Below are 24,424 nucleotides of genomic sequence, written 5' to 3' on the forward strand. Positions count from 1 at the left end.
GATAATTTCTTTTCCTACGTTAGGCCTAATACCTGGTATGTTTTTTAGTGTGGTACACACACAAAAAACAACCCCAAAACAACACTAACAACATTTTAAAAAACCCACAAAAACGAGTGCCGTGCCGAAGCCACGGGCTAAAATGCTTTATTATCATTTTTTTTTATTTATAGCATCAATCACAAATTGAAATATATACAGTATTAGCGTTGGAAAAGAAAGTTTTCTTTTTGTTATATTTTTTTTTCTCACCCTAGCGAAACACTTTCTGCAAATGACCTTAATAAAGAAAAATAATAAATTAACCTAAACCACTTTGAATGTCGACCGTATCTTTTATTTACACGGCATCATGCGCGGAAGAAAATACCAACTGAACCGGGATTTCAGACAGCAGATGAATTGAAGTTGATTCATTGAACATCATTAGCAATTGTACAATCAAACAGATGCAACAATGAAAAGTGGAACTATGAAAAATCGAGAATGTTAGATTTGCGAAGGATTTATTCCGAATCATTGTCTGCTAATAGAGAATTCATGTCAGTTGCTGTGTCGGCGATGCCCACACAGCGCGCCGTCCAAATGTGAAGTTGCGTTTTGCTGACAGACATAACACTGTGCCATAATTTATCTGATGGCATGTAAAGAATCTGCTTAAATTATAGTATTTAAAAGTTTCTTCATTTTGTAAGAGCTCAAGAAATTAATTCTGGTTTGAAAGACAAGATGACGGTAAAACTCAGAAGACGTAGCTGTACAGTACCGTTGGTGTTGGAGACATCATAATAAAGGTAACTGCGTTAACTTCGCTTTTTGTTTGGTAATTTGTTGGATATTATCTTTTGCTGATCTTCTTTGAGCTTGGAGTAAATTTTACATTCTGAACATTTTTATTTGCACTTATCTGCTTAATATGTATTGCTGGGATATCATATAGAATATGAAGTCAGTATAATGGTACTATATTACATATTTGAATGATAAAAGACTGGTAAATGATATAATGATAAACTACAAAATAAATAATTTGCCCAATATCCCAAATATGTTAATTAAAACAAACATTGAATGTAAATTCAGATATAATGAGCAGTTGTAAGAAGTAAGAAATAACATTTTATCCATTGAACCTGTTATGTGTTATCATCATCAGTTTTAAAATAAACACATGGAGACAAGTTTGCTTAAATTCTAAAATTAACACACACACACACACACACACACATATGGTATTTTAATCTAATACAGAAATGGTGACATTGATATATGCAGACCAATAGTTTTTTTCTTCTACAGATATAAATTAAAAAGCCTAATTCTGAGAGTTTCACCTACAACATTCATGATGGGAAAGGGCCACTAATTAAGAGCTGACATATGTGGAAGAAAAATACCATCCATGTTGAAAAGGGCTAGAGGTAATGTGAGAAAACATAATTTATCAATCTTATTTAACATTATTGTTGATATTTTATCTCAACTGGTCAAAAGGCTAAGTGGGTTTATGTAATGGTCCAGAGTGTGTTATTTATTTCACATCCCCTTCTGTCTTTCAACAGTAAGAAATTAGCTACTTTGGAGTCCATAGTTCTGATCAATTTGTTTATATAAAACTTGGTTTTGGGCTTAAATCAACATCTTGGATAAATCTAATAATGAGGAAAATCCAAGTATATACATGTGATCATGTATAAGATTAGTTGAGTTTTTTAACCAGCCTAAAAGCCATACTTCCACAATATAGGCTAAAATCATTAAGTTGTCCTTGAAGTTTGATGAGTGTTAACCATTAATAATAATAAGGTGATCTTTCATCTGAGTATGTTACCACCGCATGCAATATTTATACATGTAGTGCAGTTTTTACTAAACGTAGAATACATGCTTATATAAATGAGATCTAGATTGAAGAAGTGAAGATGCATACAAATACATGAGGTTATAACCACTACTGCTGATTCAGGTTTGATCATGCTTGGCCATTGGGCTTATAGAGTCAAGTTTCACAATGATGCTTATTATGAGTGTGATAAAGGTATGGTAGTGAAGTGACCTTGCATCTGATTGGCAGAGTTTCTTGTGATTTGCACAACAGTGTTTATGATCCAATTTAGATCTGACTTGTTTAATTATTTGCTTGTATGTCTGAGGCTATAAGCAAAATCTATGCATATAATGTGGTGGTTCTACATCTCACTAGCCATTCTTGCTACTGCTCTTAAAACTATTTCTCATTAATTTCATCAGACTTGGTGAATAGATTTATCTCATCAAGATATAGCAAAGGAGCAATTTTGTAAAAAAAATATTCATTCATATTAAACTCAAATTCTGCATCTGATTGGTTGACCTTGCAAATACTATAAGGGCTCTATTTCTGACAAAAAGATTATTTTGATTTAATGTAGCAGAAATGCTTATATGATCAAAACATTGAACATATTTGATGACAAATAAGAAATAGTTTTTCATGCAAATTTGATAAACATTGATAAATCGGTTCATATCATTAAAAGCTTGGAAGAGTTTGATTACATGCGAGACCATCACATATTAATCATTCTTTATTTAGAGAATTATTTTTGTCAGGATTTAGTAAAATATGTAAAATCAATATGGACTGGTTTTGTTATGTACAGCAACACTAGTTGTTTACTGAGTACTGAGGGAATTGGAGTAAGGCAAGGGTACATTGCAGTAGGTAACCTGGTTGACTTGATAACAGGATTTTAACACAAACATTTTTATCAGGAGTCTAGCATACTAACCATTGATTCACTGCAGATCCTGCCCCCATTAGTTACCTTTTAATACATAAAGCATTTGGGTTTTTTATGTCACAAATCCCATAGGGATTAAAATTAACATCATAGGTCTCACTGGATAGTTTCGTATTTTGACATCCCTCTAATTTTTAAGGTAGAAGGCATGAACCTAATTATCACAAGCCTAGCATTTATAAATTTACACATAAGCTAAATCTATAATGTGGTTCAGATTTACTTCGAGTTAGGCATGGAAATAGGTTGGCTTGTTGGTGACTGCCTGTCACAGTTAGATGAGCATTGGAGATCATATGCGTAACTTAGTCTGCAAATGAGCTGCCGACTTTTATTTGTGTCTGCTACAGAGGTAAATATAAAAAAATCTTGATGGTAGAGGGGTGATGAAAAGTATGCTAATTTGTTATAGTACTAGTGAACTTTATTCATGCATAAGGCACATACTGATTCTTTTAGTTGCCTTGTCACAGAAAAATATTGAAAATAGCTATTTCTAGTAAAAAATTAATGTAAAATGTACCTGCATCCTTTGACCCTACCAGAACCAAACTAAAAGCTCAAATTTGTGCAGCTGCTTTTGCTCATCACAAACATAATTGGGAGTATAACTGCTAACCCTACCCTCTAGCACACATTTCATTCATTCATTGGATTAAAGTCACGTGCACCTTTCGGTATGTGCGACTGTTTAGTTTGTACACGTTTGTGTACTTTTTGAATTTAGCGATTAACTTATACAATGCCCCCAAGCAAGCAAGCCGAAGCCCAGGTGCCCCAAAAGGTCCCGCCCAGGCTCTCGTCGCTGCAACCTTCTCCATCGTTGTACTCCGTTGGTGGTCTGTTTCTGCATCCTGCATCTCCTTCCTCTCTCATTTCAGGCAGTAACCGAAGCACACCAGCAGCAGTATTATTAAATTTTCGTTGCAATCAATGCCCAGTTCCCTATATTTATTGGGCTATTCCTGTACTATCTTGCCAAACATGTGATTGTCACATACGCTTCAGATATTCCTGAGTTGTGAATTTTCCTATCTTTTGTAAGGTCTATTAAATTTTGTGTACTTTGCGTACTTGAATTTTCCGGAAATTTTTTCACATCTAGTAGGCTTTTAGTAGCCCTTTATTTTGTTTTGGAGATCTCAATTTGGTTAAGTATTTTGTACGTGTGGCTTTAAACCAATCAGTGTGTTTCAGGGCCAGTAAGTTGTTGGTCAAAAGAGGGCTTTCGTGGGTCAGAATGAAAGCCCTATGTGGTAAAATTTGTTTGTAAAAAAGAAAAAAAAAAAGAAAAGAAAAGAAAAAAAGGTGGGTAGGGAGTGTGTATGCTATATTTGTGTGATGGCTATAGACATTTTTGTTCGTTTTTCTGCTTTTCCCACATATCCCGACAACACACATTCACGCTCACTTTCTCATTCACACTTATAAGTAGATGTGGGGGGGGGGTGGCCTTATTTATTTTGTTTGATTTCGGGAAGGCAATTCTTTTCATACTGGGGGGTGGGGGTGGTTTGATTATTTGAGGCATACTCTTTTCATTGTTTCTGCCTTCATTCCCCAAGGTCTGCAAGTGTCCTGTTCTTTCTTCTTTTACTGCCTTAGGACGTTTAACTTCATTCTGTGCCTTTTCCTGCTCTTCTTTATTTCAGCTCTTTCTGCCTTATCCCGTGTCCGTTTCTGTTTTGGTCTTCTCGTCCTTTTGATACTGCCATGTTCGCCGTGAGATGTTTTCTTCGAGGGAGGTGGTTTGATTGCCTTTGTTTCCCTTCGCTTTGACCACTTGGCTATTTACCTGTTATTTTTGTTTAGCTTAGCTATTTGTGATTTATTTTAATGTATATTTTTTTTATTTTTATTTTTTTATATTTTTTTTTTTTTTTTTGAACCTACGGGGCCTAGCATGCCATTATAATTCCAAAACAGTGATTTTGTAATATTCGTCCTTATCTGGTTTTTATTGTTCGGGTTATGAGCGGCGGTGTCAGTCTGTGAACCCACTAGCCCGAGCCGGCCGTCACAATTCCTAAACAGTGATTTGTAATATTTTGATTGGTTTTTTTCTTTTTTGGTTCGATCTTTTAGGTTTATTGGTTTTAATTTCTTTACATGGTCTCTCTTTATACCCAACCCTTCATTCGGTTTAGATTTGTCCCCTTTTGCCTATTTTGTTAATGAATGTCATGATGTTATTATAGGTCATTCCTATGTTATTGTTTTTTGCCACAAGTAACTCCGGGTATGTCCACCGTTCTCCTATTTGTTCCTGTTGAGATTTTAGTTCGGCCCTTTCCTGGTTGTATTTGGGGCATATATTTATTAAGTGTGCGATTGTTTCTGGAGTTGGGCAGTAGGGGCAGTTTTCGGTTGGTCCCCTTTTTATGTGTTTCCCTGCGCATCCTGCCAATAGTGTTTTACCTGTTCTTATTCTATTTATTATTGTTATATCGTATGGATTTTTGAAGGTCGGACTTTCGACTTTTCTACTTACTTTTTTCATCATCGTGTGTATTAGACTGTTTGCATCCGATTTTTCCCATAGCTCTTGCCACATGTCATTGATCTTGTCCCATGTTATTGATTTCAGTGACGCTGTATGCTATATTTTGGGCTTTTGGTTCGTTTGTGGCGTTTTTTGCTTCTGCATCTGCTTTGTCATTGCCTGGGATTATGGATGTGAGAGGGTATCCATACGAATTCAACGTGTTTGTTGTTTTTTTTCAATCTCTTTAAGTAGCGATCTTGCATGATTAATCATATTAGGTCTGCTCTTGGATTGGTCCGTTGCTAACGATTGTAGTACACTGTAAGAGTCGCTTAGAATGACTGCCTTAGTTGTGGGGTATGTTTTGACGTATGTTAATGCCATTAGTATTGCCATGAATTCTACCGTGTATATAGCGCATTGGTCTGGGAGTCTTTTTCCAACGGTGACATCTAATTTTGGGATCACTATCCCTGCTGCAGTTTTATTTGGATTTTTGGTTTTTGATCCATCTGCGAAGATTTGCGTGTATGTCTCGTATTTGTTGTCAATGTACGTTAGTATTGATGCTCTTAGTCCTATCGGGTCATTTTGTTTTTGTCCTAGTTTACGTAAGCTAAGATCTATTTGTGGTGTGGGACAGGTCCACGGGGGGTCTGGGTAGTACCTTATTTTTTCTGGGTTGATATTTGCGATTTGAAATTTCCTTTTTAATTCTATAATTATTTTCCCACTAGGTATTTTTTATTTTTTCCTTTTGTATCGAATGGTTTGTCGCATGCTAAGAGGGCTTGTAGCGTGAGGTGGTTGGGTTGGTGTATTGATATTCGAGTCGAGTATCGCAGCATCAATTCCTTCCGCCTTAGGTCTAGCGGGGGTTCTCCTACTATTATTAAGATATCTTGTGTGGGGGTACCATTTAGGACGCCGGTGCATACCCTTAGCGCTTTTGATTGGACTGTGTCTAGTTTCTTTAGTAACGTGGCGTTCGCCGCTCCATATACCTGGCAACCGTAGTCCAATTTTGCTCTTATAAGTGCTCTATATAGGGTAACGAGTGTTTTTTGATCAACCCCCCCAATTCACCCCTCTGAGGTTTCTGTGGAGGTTGATGTCTCGTTTGCACTTCGTTACGAGTTCTTGGATATGAGCTGCCCACGTGAGTTCGTGGTCGAATACCATACCTAGGAGTGTCGCTTGTTTTTCGAATTTGATGGGTACCCCCTTTAGGGTTAAGTTTGGAGTGGGTGGGGGGTGGCCACCTCCCGGATTGGAAACTATGCCTACTGTTTTTAGAGGTGACAATTTAAATCCCCATTTATCTGTCCAATTTCCTATATCGTTTAGTCCTTTTTGTAAGTGCTTGGTCGTTTCTCTGCTGGCCGGGTTGCCAGTTTTCCATACGGCGCTGTCATCGGCGAATTGGGATAAGTCAAGGTGGTTGGGTTTTACCGCTGTTTCCAGGTCGTTTATCATTATATTAAATAAAGTTGGGCTGATTACGCTTCATTGTGGCGTGCCATTTTCCAGTTTGTATCGTTCGGAGTAGTCTTGTCCTAGTCTGACTTGTATCTTTCTATCGGTTAGGAAGTTAGCAATAAATTTGTATATATTGCCAGTTATTCCGTATGGTTTAAGTTTACTTATCAGTCCCTTAGTCCACATTAGATCATATGCTTTTTCCATGTCTAAGAAGATGGCTGTAACATATCTGGATTTTTAAAATTTTTCTCTAGATGCTAATTTGACAGCGGTTTCTAGTCTCATGAGTTGGTCTATTGTGCTTCGGTAGTTGCGAAACCCGCTCTGTGTATTAGCTAGTAGTCCTTTGCTTTCTAAATGGTATTTCAGCCTGTTGTTTACCATAATTTCCATTATTTTACATATATTGTCTGTTAGTGATATGGGCCTGTATGATTTTATATCGCTTGAGGGTTTTCCAGGCTTAAGAATCGGGACCACTACTGCCTTTTTCCATCTTATAGGTATGGTACCGGTTTCCCATATTTTATTAATGAGGTTAAGTGCAATTGTGACAAGTTTTTTGGGTAGGTTCTTGTACATTTCATACCCCAAAGTGTCCTCCCCGGGGGATGTGGTCTTTTTGCCGGCGAGGGCCTTTCTCCATTCGGCTTCTGTAAACGGAAGGTTTAGTGGGCCGTCATTATTTCCTGCTTCCTTTATGTTGTCAGAGTTGCTTTCCTCAAATTGCCTTTTATGATTTTTAAACTTATCCTCTAAGTTGGTATTGCTACACATGTTGGCGAAATAGTTTGCGAATAATTCTGCCTTATGTTTGTTGTTTTGTCCAGGTATGTTGGGGGTTATTGATTTAGTTTTGCCTCTCATTTTTTTAATTCTTTGCCACACCTCCTTCGATTTTGTGTTAATATCTAGTTTTGAGCAGAATTCTCTCCATGAGTTTTGTTTAGCTATCATAATAGTTTGTTTGGCAGTTTTTTCCTTTTCCTTGTAGTAGTTAAAGTCCCTATTATTTTTAGTTCTTTTGAATTTGTTTAGAGCTCTTTTTTTCTCTTTAATTGCTATTTTACATTCATTATTCCACCAGGGCACCGTGGGTTTGGGTGCTACTCCTTTAGTTTTAGGAATTGTTTCTTGGGCCATTGTGTTAATGGTTTCTATTAATTTGTCATTAAAGGTGTCAATGTCCCGGTGATATATGGTTTCTGGGTTGATTGAGTCACCTATCTGTTTGAACCTAATCCAGTTGGCCTGTTCGTATTTCCATCTTGGTGTGAAGGACGCTTTATTTTGAGGTATTCTAATTTGTATTTCTATATTTATAAGGTAATGGTCACTTCCCATAGGGTCGCTTTCATCAACTTGCCAATCAGAAATGCCTGCTAATCTTGGTGTGCATAGAGATAGGTCTATTGCTGATGTGTGGCCTGTTCTGTCATCTATCTGGGTGTGCATTCCGTTGTTTAGAAAAACTAAGTTGCATTTTTGTGCCCATTTTTCTACAATTTTTCCTTTAATGTCCGTCTTTTGACTCCCCCATAGTTCATTGTGCGCATTGAAGTCCCCGCATATTACCACCCATTCTCCACAGTCTTTAATCATTTTGATTGTTTCGTCTGCACTTAAATTGCGCTGCTCATTTGTTTCATAGAGGTTAACGATTAGTACCTGCTTAGTTTGAGCGGTTATTTTGACTATCTGTATTTCGAAGTCATTGGGCGGTCTACTATCTGTTAATTTATGCATTTCTGATGTAATTCCATCTCTAACAAAGGTTGCTAACCCCCCTCCTCTTGCTGTGGGGGATCGATGCTTTAGGTATTTGGTGTTGTAGCCTATGATGTTTGGGATACGTGAGGTATCATTTAGGTGGGTGTCCTGTATGCATATAACATCTGGTTTTCTTTCCTGTTCAAGTATTTTGTTATTTAGTTGGTCAGCGTGGGCCCTAAGGCCGCGTGCGTTCCATTGCCATATTTTGATTTCTGCTCTGGAATCCATCTCTAGTGCAAAAAGTCTTAATAGTTTGTTTAATTTACTGTTGTTTTCATTTTATGCGTGTTTCCTACCAGTGAGGGTGCTACCTATTTATTTTGTTTTTGGTATCCTGATTTTTGTTTTGGCCTGCTTATAGTTTACCCCATGGGAGATCATATATTCGACTATTAGGGCTTCTCTAAGAGCCCTGGGGCATTCTGCGTGGTTTGGTTTGTGGTTACCACTACAGTTAGCGCAGTGCTGATTGGTGGCGCTACATGTTTTCCGGTCTGGGTGGTGAAGACCACATTGATTGCACCGGAATAGGTTTCCGCAACTCTTAGAGTAATGCCCCCAATTTTTGCAGTTGCCACAGAACCGTGGTTTGTTTTTGAAAGCAAAAATTTTTTTAGCCTCGAGTTTTTCGGCTATTTTGATAGTTTCTGGGGTGGCGCCCTTAAAAAAGAGTACCACTGCAGTGCTATCCTTTCCCCTTCTTGTTTTTAGGTGGATTGCTTTCTCTACTTCCTGTCCTTTACTCCTTATGTAGTCTACTATTTCATTGGTTTTATTTTGAGTTGATACGTATATGACTCCTTTGTTGTGTGTTTTTGGGGGGTTTGGGTCTATGTGTTGTTTTGTTCTGCTGTGTCTAGTGACCTGAACATTTATTTGGCCTATTCTTTCAATTTCCATATATTTGGCAATCTGTTGTTCAGTGGTGCATTTGATTATCAGCAAGTCGTCTCTAGTGCTTTTAAGCGTGAATTCTCCTTGGTGATGTTTGTTCAATTGCCATGCTATGGTTTTAAAGGCTAACTTCGTTATTTTGGAATTTACTCCCTTGACGAAGAGAGTCAGTTCAGCGGGGTGTTTCTTGTTTTGGATATTTTGCAGACTGGTCTTTTTTCCCCTGGTGTTTGTCTCTTTAGCTGACTTTGTTTCGTTGTCCATAACCGGCTTGCTGGGTCTTGTATTGACAGTTAGTGTGTTCCTTATTCTTTCTAACTGGTATTTGGGATTTGGTTTTCCTATTATTCTTACCTTTTGTTGAGTCGTGTGTGACTGCTTTATTTGTGGTAGGGTGAGGGCGTTCTGTTTCATCTAGTAGGTTCTCAGTTTGAGTCCCCTGGCTGCTAGTGTTTTTAACCAGCGTGGTCTGGGTTGTTTTTGTGCTTGTTGAGTATTGTTCCTCAGTTTGGGTACTCATGTCGGATGTAGTTTTGCGGTTACTCGGTAGATTGTCCACATTCTCGTTTACGCTTGGTGACAGGTAGAGTCTACTCATCGAGTCAGTTGGGGTCGAGTTGAAAATTGGCGTTAAGAACTGTATCTGTCGTTTTTCTCTTAGGGGGGATGAGACTGCTTCGGAGTAAGTTTGCCTTAGTTTATCTGCCTTTAGGTTGACCAGGCAGCTGAGATAACTATTTGATGATGTGACATTAATTTTGTTGTTATCCATCTTGAGTTTCTTTATTTGATGTAAGGTATATATGACGGGATATTTCTTTATCTGTCTTAACTATACTTTATTCTACTTAGTACTATGAAAAAGCAACAGCTGTAAGGGGATATGCAAATAGCTTTTATTCTGATTTGTGTAATTAATTATTATATTACTATTATCCAATTTAAACTTATTGAAAATTATTTTCTAGCCAAATGGTCAAAGTAAAAGGTTTTACTTACCCCGATCCAATTTTCTTTTTAAGATCTTTAGAGTTTTTAAATACAGCCTTCTAATTATACAAGTTTCATTACATTGGTCAATAATTAGTCACATGTGATGACACTTGTAACTAATCAAACCACAGCAACTGAGAGCAGACTAAGCACTGATATTTATATGGTACAGTGGCAATATACAGTCTGTCTGCTGCAACACATGAAACAAACTGGACAAATCTGAAAGCCTTGAATTTGACTTTATTTATCTGTATGGTAGAACAGAACCTGAGTTGAAAAGCTTTTAAAGAAAGACCTTGATATCAAACCTAATAATAACTGCAGGAGTTATATTATGGATAATTAACCATTCTCTCAGTTTCAAACTGGGCATTCCATCCCATGGGGTTCTAAATGTAAACCAAGTGTAACTGATATCCTAATGAACTGTAAAGACCATAGCAGCACAACAGCAGGGGACCAGGTATGTCCAGATCCAGAAATCACAGACCAGTTTCAAACTGATGATGAACCACATAAAAATTACACATCTGCTAGAACTTATGTTATGAAGATAACTTAAATTGCATTATTATTAATCCTCCTCCTCACATTCATCATAATTGAGATGCATCATATATGTTTTATTGTAAAATAGTTTATGCAACATAATTCAGTGAAGACCTTTGCTGCCAATTTACCAGTGAACCATTTGTTTCAATGAACATATTTTATGTTGTAACAAGGAGCATCATTTAAACATTATGATACACTTATCATACCTGTATATGAAATCTTAATACTAACACTTATACTTGCAATACTACTACTAATAAAAACACCTGCATTGATAATTTGATTATGTTCAATTGGACTTGTATCTAAATGATCACCAGCTGTATGAAAAGACATATTTTAATATATAGATATTGGATGGAATACTAGTTACCACAATTGAATAGTCATACGATAAATGATATATTATTTTAAACAATTTATATTTGCAGTGAAACATACTTTTACATTATTTTCACTTAAATTTCATTTATAGAGCAGTATACTCTGCATTCATTAAATTACTGAAATGGTTATAATACAACAACAAATACTGCAACTTCCAGAATCACAAAAATCAAAAGATATAAACAAAAACTTCCCTACATGTATCAACAGTTGTCACTTAATAGACAGAACTCTGAAGATTTAGAATAGGATGTTAACAAATTAGGTATTCAAGTTAAAAAGAAAAAAATACCAAGTAAGCTTACTACCAAAAAATCAAACAATAACAGTGAATTTTAGTACATTCCCAGGAAACAGAATATATGATTTTTCTTAACTTGATCTGATACATCTTAAATCTATAGAAAATGATTCATATTGTATGACTAAAATATTATGTAAACAAAAATTCCATCACTTTTTTCAGATGCAACATGCATACCCCAACCCATCCTTCTTGATCATAAAGTATACCAGCATTCCACTATAAGATGGGGAGCTGTAGTGGCTCAGTGGTTAGCTTTCTGGACCTGTGAAATAAGGTAGGTTCAAATTCTACCATCAGACCAACCTGGGTTAGCTACCATGGTGTGTCCTTGGGCAAGGCACTATACTTAAAGTGCCTTGGCACTAAATAACTTACTTGTGTTGGTTTACCATAAAAGGCCAAACCAAACACAAAAAAACAACAACTTTAAAATATGAGTTTTGTCAATACTAAGTAATTGAAAATCATACTGAAGAAATGTTTTTGTTAATACAGATTAATGGATCTAAAAAATCTCTTTCTTCTGCAGGAGTTTAAAATGTTAAATTAAAAAGGTCATGGTACACATTGCCTTGTTCGTACACATCAGGCTCCGTAACCCATATCCAACTAAAAATTTTAGTAGAGTCTGAATAAAACATATTTTAATCTGGATGATAATATTCTTTCTCCATTCATATATTACACCACCAAGATTGATCCAAATAAGATTACATTTTACTATAACACTGAGGATGAGTATGCCTCTTAACAACTTACAAATGTGGAGAGAATGGAGTTAAACTGAACTTTGATTTCTTTTCAACCATAGCACAAGATGATCATTTATTATGAAAAAACCTGAATAAAGTTGGAGTTCATAACCATGACAGTCTTGATACAATATAAATTCAATATATTATTGTTGTCTTGAGGTATAGTTCTGTATATTACAATCTCACACAAGATCAGGGTATATTTTAGTACCATACAGTTAATTCGGGATTGTATTAATACCTATTCTGGTGAATGAACATTAAATAAGATTTACTATTTTGGAACCAGTTGCAATAAAGTTTACTAAACAAGAGAAAATATGACTTTACTATAATATCTAAAATGTAAAATCTGCAAACAGAATACTTGCTTGACTTTACACTTCAACTATATCATAATATTTATTTGAAATGAATTTATACAAATGGCATTAAATTGGGTTTCAGGCTGGTAATGACAATGGTAGTAGTGAATAGGGACGGTCTAGGGACTAGGGAACTTCCATGTTAAAAAGGGTATATCCACTCTGGGGACTATGTAATTTAACATGGGAGAAAAAAAAAAAATATCCATTCTAGGGACAAGGGGAATTTAACATGGGAGAAAGAAAAAAAACTATTCACTCTAGGGACAAGGGAAATTGAACATGGGGAATAAATCGTGGGACTGTCTTGGGACTAGGGGAAATGGAACAGGGTCGGGACCCTATTTTAATAAGGTCCCGACCTGATGGGTCTATGAAAATGGAACAGGCGAAAATTGAAACAGGGAGGGGTCTCTATTTTTTTATTATTTTTTTAAACAAAAAAATAAAAAAAGGGGTAGGCAATTGAAAGTCAAGATCTTTTCGAGAGATAGGAATGGCCCTGAAAAGGGCCTTTGGTTTTATGTTAATATACCCTTAACATAAAGGGCATCTGTGACATCTTCTTCTTGACCTTAGGCTGTGCCTGACTGCAGGACCATAGATTAAGACTCTTTTGAGGCATCCTTGATGCTCCACATAAGATTCTTCGCATCCACAGGCTGGTGTCTGTCCTGTGGATAACTGTCCAGTTGGATCGGACATACATTGATATGTCCGTCCGGAACATCATCGAAGACACAAGCGTTGAAGATTGTACATCGGTCCACATGTTGGGGTGCTGAGTAACAGGTGAAGGAATGCAGTGAACTGTACTTATTTATAGGGGGAGGAAGGATTGAAACGGATTGAGTTTGTTGACCAATCCAAACACGCGTTACAAAATTCAGTCAGCCCACGTCCAATCCGAAGAGAGCAGTCTGTGACGTCACATAGTCTATATAGATTCGCTAGCGCCTGTGCGTAGTCAATCTAAGCGACAGTTTTTCAACATGACGGAAACTCAGAAAACGATCAGTTTGGGTGCACTGATGGTGGAGACTACCCAAGGGAACCCAGACTTACTTTCAGAAGAGGTGAATTGGGATTTTGTGGATTTTTTTACCTTGCAAGAATTTGTTCCTGAACCTTCGTCACCTTCTCCTTCATTACCGCACATGGAAAATTTTAGACAGAGACAGAAAGAAGAATTGGAGAAATTTATACAACAGCAAAAGGAAGTGGAACAAGCTTTTCTCCTACAGCAACAGCAGCAAGAAGAAGAGGTAAGAAAAAAACAACAAGAAGAAGACGCAGCAGCAAAGAAACAAGGGTGTCAAAATCAAACGGTCACGGTACTGTTAGACATTTTAGTTAAGAAGTCTGAAACAGATGTATCAGACTTCTTTATTACAGCCGAAGAGAATACGACCTTCCCAAGCTAAACACTCCAACCCTGTGACTACGCCTACTGCACCATCCTTAGTGATTTCAACGAAATCATCATCAACAGTACGCAGTCCAGAAGTAGGCCTTGGCCATGGCAAAGGCTTAAGACAGTTAAAGTTGATTGTTTAAACTCACCCCTTACACCAAAAAAGGCCCTTTTCAGGGCCATCCACGTCTCTCGAAAAGAGATAGGCTTTCAATTGCCAATAACTAATAAAAACCATTTTACCCAATAGTACCTGTCTGTGTATGAGTGTGCGTGAGTGTAGGTTCTTATTTTAAAATCAAAACCCAAAGACACTTACCTTTTATAATTAATTTATTCTTTTATAAATATTTACAATTCACAATTCACAACAGAGCACTTTAAAAAGTTCATAGACTTATTCTGTCTCATTGTTCACTCTCTGTTTTTTTAATTTCTTCACCGTCATAGTCCTTTCCTCCTCTTCCTCTTCACTTTCTTCCCTTCTTTTCTTCTCCTGTTTCTTTTTCTTCACCTGTCTGTTTTCTTCCTCTTCTTCTTCCTCTTCCTCTGAAGAATCCCTCTCTTCTTCTGACTCCTCTTGTTTCTTTTTTGGGCAGTCTGGTGACCAATGTCCTTTTTCTTGACAATAATAACAGGTATCTTGACTTTTGTCTCTTCTAACCCCTTTTTTTTCTTTTTTGACGGTCTGGACACTCTGAAGACCAATGCCCTTTCTTCTGACAGATATAGCAAGTATCTTGACTTTTATCTTGAAAGGAAGGAGAGTAGTCCCTCGGCTGGTCTGAAGAGAATTTTCTAATGACCCCTCGCAAAGCTCTGATGAAACGTTCGATCTTGGTAGTCTCTTCCATTGTTGTGCTCAGTTTGAGAGTGAAATGAATAGTGAAAGGACAAGACACATACCCTTTATATACGCTGGTCTGCTATGACTATAAATTAATCCATGGTGTTTAAACTTTAGTCATTTGACTTTTTGCTATCGAGATGAAATGATCCAATTCATTTGAGAAGAAAGAAGAAGAAAGTAAGAGGCAGAAACGTGATCTATCGCCTCGTACTAGGGCTGAAGTCTTGGCACAAATTCATGCCAGTGATTTTGAAGAGGACATGAGTGAACCAGAATCCAAACCCTCTAAACAAAGTTTACCACCCTTAGTCAACCCTGAAAAGTACTATGACATTCGAGAGACGGAAAAGCGTCCCTCTAGAAAATTTAGAACTACGGCTTACAAATACACAGTGAAGTTTAAAGATTTCAAGTCTGAAGTACTGTTAGAGAAAGCAAAAGGGTTCATCACCGACATGTGGGATTCTTTGCTCACCACACTCAAGCGACAATGTCAACCCAAAGAAGATGATCGCTTGAGACTTTCCATACAACATGATGGCTTGAAATCCCCTGTTTGGATCGAGTTTAGCAGCCCTGCAGAATTGACCACTTCCAAAGTCATGGACAAGATTCAACACGTGCAACAATCTAATGACCAGTTTGACATCACCGATGGAAAAGCCACACTGGACATGACCCACGTCTCTCCTCAAGGGACCGGACAATGCAGAAAGACCTTATTGGTCAACAACCTTCGCATTACCAAAACAAGTCTTGTCCAAATTAACAATTTTCAAGACCACATGTGTTTAGCCCGAGCCATCGTGGTGGGATGAACCTATGCCGACAAGAACGAAACGGCAGAATGGAAAAGAGCCTGGGAGAACATTCGAAAATCGAACCGAGCCAAACAACGAAATGAAGCAGAACTTCTGTTACAACAAGCATGCCTGTCCAAAGACACATCCTGTGGCATTCCTGAGATGCAAAAATTGCAAGATGCCCTAGCTCCACGATACACCTTGAAAGTGCACCCTCAAGAAGTGCGCGGGTCTCTGTTGTTTCGAGGGAAAGACTTTAAGGATGGAAAATACATTCACCTCTATCATCACGATGACCATTTCGATACCATTACCACTATCACTGGATTCCTGGGATACAAATATTACTGTGAGAAATGTGACTTATGATGGTTATAATAATCGAGAGCAACACAAACATTGTGGATCGAAATGCTCAGGATGTTTGGCCTCTCAACCCTGTCTGAGCGAAGGGCAAGAACCAGTGCATTGTCCTGCTTGTCTGCGCACATTTGTCAGCCCTGCCTGTTACCAACAACATCTGAAGATGCAAGGTTCACAGAAGAAATGTGCTTGTCAACTCCTGAGATTGTGCCCAATGTGTGGACAAGGTCTATGTATCAACAGTACCAAGGCACACGTATGTTCAGGAAAGAAAAAATGTCACATTTGTCACTGCATTGTGGACTTGGAACACCAATGCTACATACAAAAATACCAATCCCAACCAGAGAAAGAGGATGGTCACAAGAAGAAGAAAGGCAATTTCATCTTTTTCGATTTCGAATGCATGCAAGAGACCAGTATTCACATTCCTAATTTCTGCGTGGCTCATCGAGCGTGCGAGAAGTGATTCAAGAACCTATCTTGAGTTATTGCCCTCACTGCAGTAAGATTCCTGGAGGGCGTGAAAAAATCTTTCAAGGACTGAACACACTAGCCGATTTCACACAATGGGTCTTAGACCCCATCGACAAGACGTGGAGCCAAGAGGACATCGAACATTATTATGGAGATTGTCATCACCATGCCACGGTGATGGCTCACAATTTCTCCGGATACGATGGACAGTTTCTTTTGAGATGTTATACGGAACGTGGCATCGAGCGTCCTAAAATCACTTTGAACGGAGCCAAAATCATTTTCATGCAAGTGGGACAAGTGCAGTTTAAAGATTCGATGAGCTACTTAGCCATGCCTTTGAGTCGAATGCCTAAAATGTTTGGAATGACAGAAATGGCTAAAGGGTACTTTCCACACTTTTTCAATACAGAAGCCAATCAACACGCCGTTCTACCCCATTTGCCTCAGGCTCACTATTACGACCCTGACAACATGCGTACTGAACGAGAAACTTTCTACGCTTGGTACCAGGCTCACGCCTCCGACCCTTTCGACTTTCAGGAAGAAATGCTAAAGTATCGTCGTTCCGACATGGACATTTTACGGCGATGCTGTGGAAAATTTCGAGAACTGTTCATGGAACATGGAGGGGTTGATCATTTAAAAGAGGCTTGCACCATTGCCAAAGCGTGTTCCTTAGTCTACCGACAACGATTCATGCTTGAAAACACTGTGGCTGTCATCAGTCCTCAAACGACCAACTATGTCAAACGTCAATACTCGGTCAAAGCCCCATGCTGGTTGCATTACTTGTGCGACAAGGAAGACAAATGGATTCAGCATGCCCGCAACGGACAGGGCGAAAGATCATCGGAATGCATTCGGTCAATGGCTGGGACTTAGAAAACCCCAAGATCATGTACGAGTTTAACGGTTGCTTATTTCACGGATGTCCCGTCTGTTACCCTGACCGCGGCACTAAAAATCAGTTCTTACAACGAACCATGGAAGACTTGTACCAGGCCATTTGTCAGCCACGCCTAAAGTTAGAACAGGAAGGATAGCAAGTGGTGGAAATGTGGGAACACAAATACAATCACTGTTTGAACACCGATCCTGAGTTTAAACGCCTCATGGAAAGTTACCAGTTCATGGACCCCCTGAACCCAAGTAATAGTTTGTACGGAGGAAGGACCAATGCCACCTGTTTGCTGTACCAAGCTGACGAAGAGAAAGGAGAAGAAATCAAATACTTGGACGTGTGTTCACTGTATCCCTATGTGTGCAAATATTGTTGCTTTCCTGCAGGGCACCCACAATTGTTCACCGAACACATCGACCTAAAAAACATTCGACAATACGAAGGCTTGATCAAGTGCAAAGTTTTGCCTCCCACGAACCTATACCATCCCGTCTTACCTCGCCATTGCCAAGGCAAACTTGTGTTTCCTTTGTGCCGTACTTGTGCTGAAATGTGCAACCAAGATCAACCTTGTCATCACACCCAGGAAGAACGGGCCTTGACGGGGACATGGGTCAGCGTAGAATTGTTCAAAGCTCTGAACATGGGATACCAACTGTTAGAAGTGTACGAAATTTGCCACTTTCCCAAGACACAATAATTCCACAAGGGTGACCCCACACAGAAAGGCATTTTCGCAGACTATGTGGATGCCTTTTTGAAACTGAGCAAGAAGCCAGTGGCTATCTGTCCTGGTGTCACACTCCCGAAGACCAAAAGACATTCAGAGAGAAATTCTGGGCACAAGAAGGCATTACTTTAAATCACATTGAGAAAAACGAAGGCAGGCGATCGTTTGCCAAAGTGATGTTAAATTGCTTGTGGGGTAAAATGGCACAATGACCGTGTTTACCCAAGACGGAGTATTTGACCGAACCTTCCCGCTACTTTCAGATGATTCACGACAAAGCCAAATTCATGAAACACGTGGACGTCGTTCGTGAGGATTTGATCTTGGTGAATTACGAAGACAGTTGCATTTATATCGATCACCCGAGTCAACAGCACCCTGACATCGAAGGAGACCGTTTAGGAGCCTGGACAGACAAGCACCCCGATGACAAGATTCTAAGTTTCGTTAGTGGTGGTCCCAAAAATTACGGCTACGAATACTGGGACAAACAAGGAGAAGTGCACACGAAGTGTAAAGTGAAAGGACTTACTCTGAATTATCGTACCAGTCGAGTGGTCAACTTTGGCATATTGAAAGAAGCCTTGCAGTCTAGAGAAAGTGACCACCTATCAACCCAACAAGATTGTACGTTTACCCACACACCACATCGTCAGTCGACCCTTGGAAAAAGTCTTTCAAATCGTGTAGCAGAAGCGAGTGCGGCTTCCCACCCACTTTACTTTGCCGTATGGACATGTCGGTATAAAACATTGGTTGTAAGAGGATAGCCACCCACCAGAAGGATGACTTCGCCGCAGCAAGAATCGAGTGAGAAATCCAGTGAGAACTCCAAGTTCAAACCCTACCATTTTCCAGTCTTCTTACCTGACTATTGTGATTGTGCCCGTCGATTGGACACGTTTCAAAAATGGCCTACGGATAGGGAAGGATTACCTTCTTCGTATGTTTTAGCTAGAACAGGATTTGTCTACTTCGGACCCGAGTCAGGATTGGGATACGAAGTACAGTGTTTTGCTTGCGGACTGAAGTTACGAATGGATCTATGTATCTACAAAGATTCAGCTATTCTGGAACATACTCGATGGTCTCCGCACTGCCCTTACCTTTCAATGGCCTTTCCACCCATTAAACTACGGTACAATTATGACGGTACCTTCCAAAACTAGACGTAAACACATTGCATCCTATTTCATTGTTGTTTCTTTTCCACATAATAGCTTATTTTTTATAAAATGTTAAACTTTACTAATCTTTTTTCAAGATCACTTTAGTTTGCAAAAATATATCTTGTCATTTATTGGCATTCTACATTGAATTTTGTAAACTAGCTATAAACCTGACCTAATTACTCAACTTAACTGCTGACAGAAACAGTCTACAGTAAATGTATTTCATTTCTATAGCTCGATGGATAAACATTACATCTTTTAAAGCTGTGCACAGAATAGGCCGACATATCACGAGTCAGGAAAACATGGGGGTGGTATCCCCTGTGTCCAAAATTAATATCATTTTGAATAGAATATTCTAGTGACAATTGCCTCTTTTCAAATGGTAAGCATTGCTTTTTTTTATTTTCATCAATCTGTCAAATTCGGTATGCATTTTGCTTTAATATTTGAGATGGAAACCTTAGGTGCATAGAAATGTCAGACAGCATTGTACATCATGGATGGTGTCCAACATACTTTTATGATCATAAAACAAAATCCCATCTTTTAGTTATGGCCACTGATTTAAAAAATATTCATCCAAGCTAAATATAATAATAATAATAATGAGGACTTTGTATAGCGCCTAATCTTTAGAAGTTCTAAGCGCTTTGCAACATTAGACAACATAAAAACATACACAATGATATGATTACAAAAACAAACACCATGAAATTAGAAAACATAAAAAACATGCTGAGAATATTTAAGGTAGTTAACATTATTAAGTCATTAAGTTTGTTTTTGTAGTCAGAATAAGTAGTTTTGAGAGCACTCTTGAATGGGATCACTGCGTCTTTGTGTCTAAGTTCAGTGGGCAATTCATTCCATGTTGCTGGGCCCTGGTATGCAAAAGAATGCTGTCCATGTGACTTTGTTTTCATAGTGAGAATAATGAGTATATGATTGTCGGAAGAGGAGTGTAAGTATCTTGCTTGTGTGTACACATAGGTGAGGTCGGATAGGTATGTTGGACTAGAGTCTGTCAATGAAACGTAGCACAGAGAACTAATGTTGTGTTTGATTCTGGATCGAATGGATAGCCAGTGTTGGGTACAGAGCAGCGGGGAGGTGTGCTCTGATTGTGGTACTCTAAGTATGATCCAAGCAGCTATGTTTTGAACTTTTTGAAGTCTCTGCAGTAGATATTAAGATGAACCAGACAGAATTGAGTTACCATAGTCCAGTCTTGAAAGCAGTAATGAACACACAAGTGTTTTAGTGGCATCAACTGAAAGATATCTGAGAATGGAGCTGATGCGTCTCAGCTCAAGATACGCAGCCTTGCATATGTTCATGACATGTTGGTGCAATGTGAGAGTACTGTCCAGAGTAACACCTAGGTTTTGTACTGATTGTGTGAATTTAATGTTGGTGTTGCTGATATTTATTGTGTGAGGTAAAGGATGTGAATGAGAAAGTCTTTGATAAGTAAGTATGGCTTGATTTAAATTGTGTTTTTCATGTGACTTGCCAGAGATTTTTAAATGAATTGATAAAGTAACTTGAGACACATTTCAAAGTACATGTTTTAAAAATATTCCATTGATTATTGCTGGCATTTAGAAAAATGCAATGCATCCTTTGTTGTGAAACTTATTTTAAAACATTGTATTACTCACGCAGAAGCCTGCTTGAAAACTAATGGCAAAGCAAAGGCAAATGGAATGGAAGAGACCATATCAGAGACCCTCAAATATGCACCCAACCAATGCAGAATGATAAAAAACAAGGTAATCCAAATGACTCTTATTTCATCAATATTGGATTCAGTTTCGTCTTTTAAAGCATAGTATTTGCAAAGCGGATGCATTTCTAAACTGACAACAAAATCAGCTTATCCTATTGCCCAGGACTATCAGAGCTAGAGTCCAGCTAACTACAATATGCATATATCTTGTCTGATCGGACAAGTGCCTCCATTTGGAATTTTTATTCACATGAAATATTTGGATGAAATAAATTCATCTTTGTGCAAATTGATTGCACCATCCACTTGCCAGAAATGACAAGTAAGTGCAAAGTTATCTTGTATCATGGCTTAACGATAGTAAGGGAAGCACAAGTGCAGTGAAGAAAATTTCATACATTTTTATAATGCTGATTAACATGACTTCTGCATATGTAACTAGTGCTGAGATGATATGACTTTATTTAAGCATTACAATTTTGTTTTAATTTGCAGGTGCCTGAGCAGAAGAAGTAATAGATAAACTTTACAGTGGAGTTGGAGACTGATTCTGATTCATAATCTTAATTAAATCTAGAAAATAAACATTAAAGTCATATTAAAATATCTGTTGTATTGTTTCCTTCTTTCATTTTTCTCTTAAAAACAAATGTCTGAACCTTTAGTCTGTAAATTCAGTGGATTCCTTATCAGCCCATCTACTTTTACTTTACACCATGCTACTTTAAAAAAAAAATGAATTATCCCCATTGGGGTAGGTCCCCCCAACCCCCCACCCTACTTTGTCAACTTACCTGCCACATTTAAATCTAATGGAAGGCCCTGCTGTAAAGCCTGTTAGTAAAACTACCCAACAAGAGGATTTCATACATTTGCAACTCCTAGATGGATGGTAATGTTTTCATTTTTGTAATGTAGATTTGGACATTCTTGCCACCAGTATGGAATATGTGTTTCAGAAACACAAGCAGCTTTCATCAGATTTGCATATAGGTTTTATATGTTGTGAGTATGTTGTAGGAAGTTTTTTTAAATAACATCATATGAGATGATGCCAGTGGAAATGGCAGAAAAGTGTCTGTATTGTTCACCAACTACACCTTGTTCTTACAAAATGTGGCTGTTACACATTCCCATGATGATGTCACTGACAGCCATCAGTGAGGAATGCCCCAACAAGCATAATACAAATTGCTTCCATTGTAATTGTTACAATTCCATTCTGACCACTCCGGTGTCCTAGTGGTTAGAGCGTCCGCCTCAGAAGCGGGAGGTCATGGGTTCAAACCCCAGCCAAGTCATACCAAAGACTTACAAAAATGGTATTAACAGCTACCTCGCTAGACGCTCAGCATTAAGAGGTTAGTGTTAGGACTGATCGGCCTGGTGTCAGGATAATGTGACTGGGTGCAACATCATACTACATGTTTGCAGCATGATGCCCCAGTGCTATACATCACTATAAACTGCCACACTGCAGACATCGTAGCAATATGACTGAAAAATTATTCAAGCTACGTTAAAAATCCAATCACACACACACAATTCCATTCTACGATCCAGAACCAACACTAATTCCGTACTACAGTTCTTGCATTTCAATCCAATTTTGCTTTTGAAATGTAGTGCCACTCAATTCATAATGAACCCATTCATTTCAAACACTCGCAAATACTTATTATTCCTGTCTACAACTGAAAAATATCTATATAAAAAAACGTGTAACTGTGTTTTATGCAAGGGCATGGAGATGCACAAAAACTTGCACCTGAAGCTTGAATAAAACCCCGACTGTGGATAAGACTTTACCCATCGATTACCCCAGCTTGGGGATAAATTCCGACCGTGGCGATTTATTATATATCCTATGACTGCTCCAGCTTGAGGGCAAAATCCAAGCACATCCCTAAAAAGATAACAAGTATAGCGGCTCTTTACCTTCTGTAAATGCTACTTGAGCTTCCTGATGCTGTTGTATCTGCCATTTGACAGAATCACGAATGTGGATATATTTCTTAATTGCCTCTAGTTGTTGAGCTAGTTTAGCTGTATGAAATTCCTTTGTGCAGACTCACTCATTATTAATATTACAACAGTGATTTAATTACACATCACCTGTCAGCACACCGATGATAAGTCAGTTATTTTATAACACACCAACAAGCTTGCCCCTTGCACCCCCCCCCCTTTTTATTTTATTTGGGCACCTGTGGACATGAATCTGCAAGGCTCAAATTGTCATTTTTAATATAAGATCTCAACATTTTTAAGGCCTTAATTTTAAAGACATCCTTAAAACCCCCAAAAGGTTATCAACTGGATCACCAGCCTTCGTTTAGAGTAACAGCAAGTATATATATATATTTAGGTATAAGGAAACACAATAAAAATGTTTGATTTAACAATGACATATTTGCCTCAGGTCTGTGATCCTGAAGTGAATATTAACTGTCCATTTATTTTCTTGGCTTTTCTTTACTAGGAAATTGATTATAGAGATTTCTGCAATGGTGAAGGCAATGTAAAAATTGGTTACTATAACATACTTTTTACGCCATGTTTGAAAAAATAAATCCAATGGAAAGGTTATAGTCTGAAAATCTTCATTAAATTAAGTTAATATAGGGGAAAAAACTTTAAGAGTTCATAAATATTTTTCAGTGCTGAATAAAGATATAACATAACACTTTCTGCTGTGATTTTAATAGTTTCTGAGAGCATGAAAAATTTCTAGAACTATAATGTATAAATGTTTTCAAAAGATTATATTAATATGAGGGAAAAGTCTGTTATGAAATAAACTGACAAGATCTTGTATGAATTCATGTTATCTTTAAATATGATATTTGTGTGAAAATATCTGGAAGAAAAAACAAGATGGTGCCACTCACACATACAATGTGGTTGCCACAGTAGCCATATTAAGAAACTTTTTATCGCTACTTCTGAATGGATAATTGTGTCAGCGTGTCAGCATGTGTACAAAATACTTATGTTGATGTCTAGCAGGTCCTGAATGAGAATTATGGTGCTGTACAGACATCCTATAAGGCCACCAATGTGGCCATCCTGAAAATCTTGGTATAACTACTTCTCCTGAATGAATCGTCATATCAGTGAAAGACTTCTTATGTCTAGTTGGACGTAAATGAAAATAGTGCCAATCTAACCTCCAATATGGCTGTTTTAATGGGCAT

General features: G+C 37.9%; 1 long non-coding RNA gene across 1 annotated transcript; it reads left to right on the forward strand.

Moving 5' to 3' along the window:
- Window positions 1-354: 354 nt before the first annotated feature.
- Window positions 355-21,833, forward strand: LOC149771245 (uncharacterized). The gene is made up of 5 exons (XR_016418379.1): window positions 355-794; window positions 1,300-1,421; window positions 11,822-11,936; window positions 21,164-21,270; window positions 21,723-21,833. It is a non-coding gene; the product is annotated as an uncharacterized LOC149771245 (long non-coding RNA).
- Window positions 21,834-24,424: the final 2,591 nt, after the last annotated feature.

The sequence above is a fragment of the Sinohyriopsis cumingii genome, unplaced genomic scaffold (assembly GCF_028554795.1).
Source record: "Sinohyriopsis cumingii isolate HCF-2022 unplaced genomic scaffold, ASM2855479v2 utg002017l, whole genome shotgun sequence".
NCBI lineage: Eukaryota > Metazoa > Mollusca > Bivalvia > Unionida > Unionidae > Sinohyriopsis > Sinohyriopsis cumingii.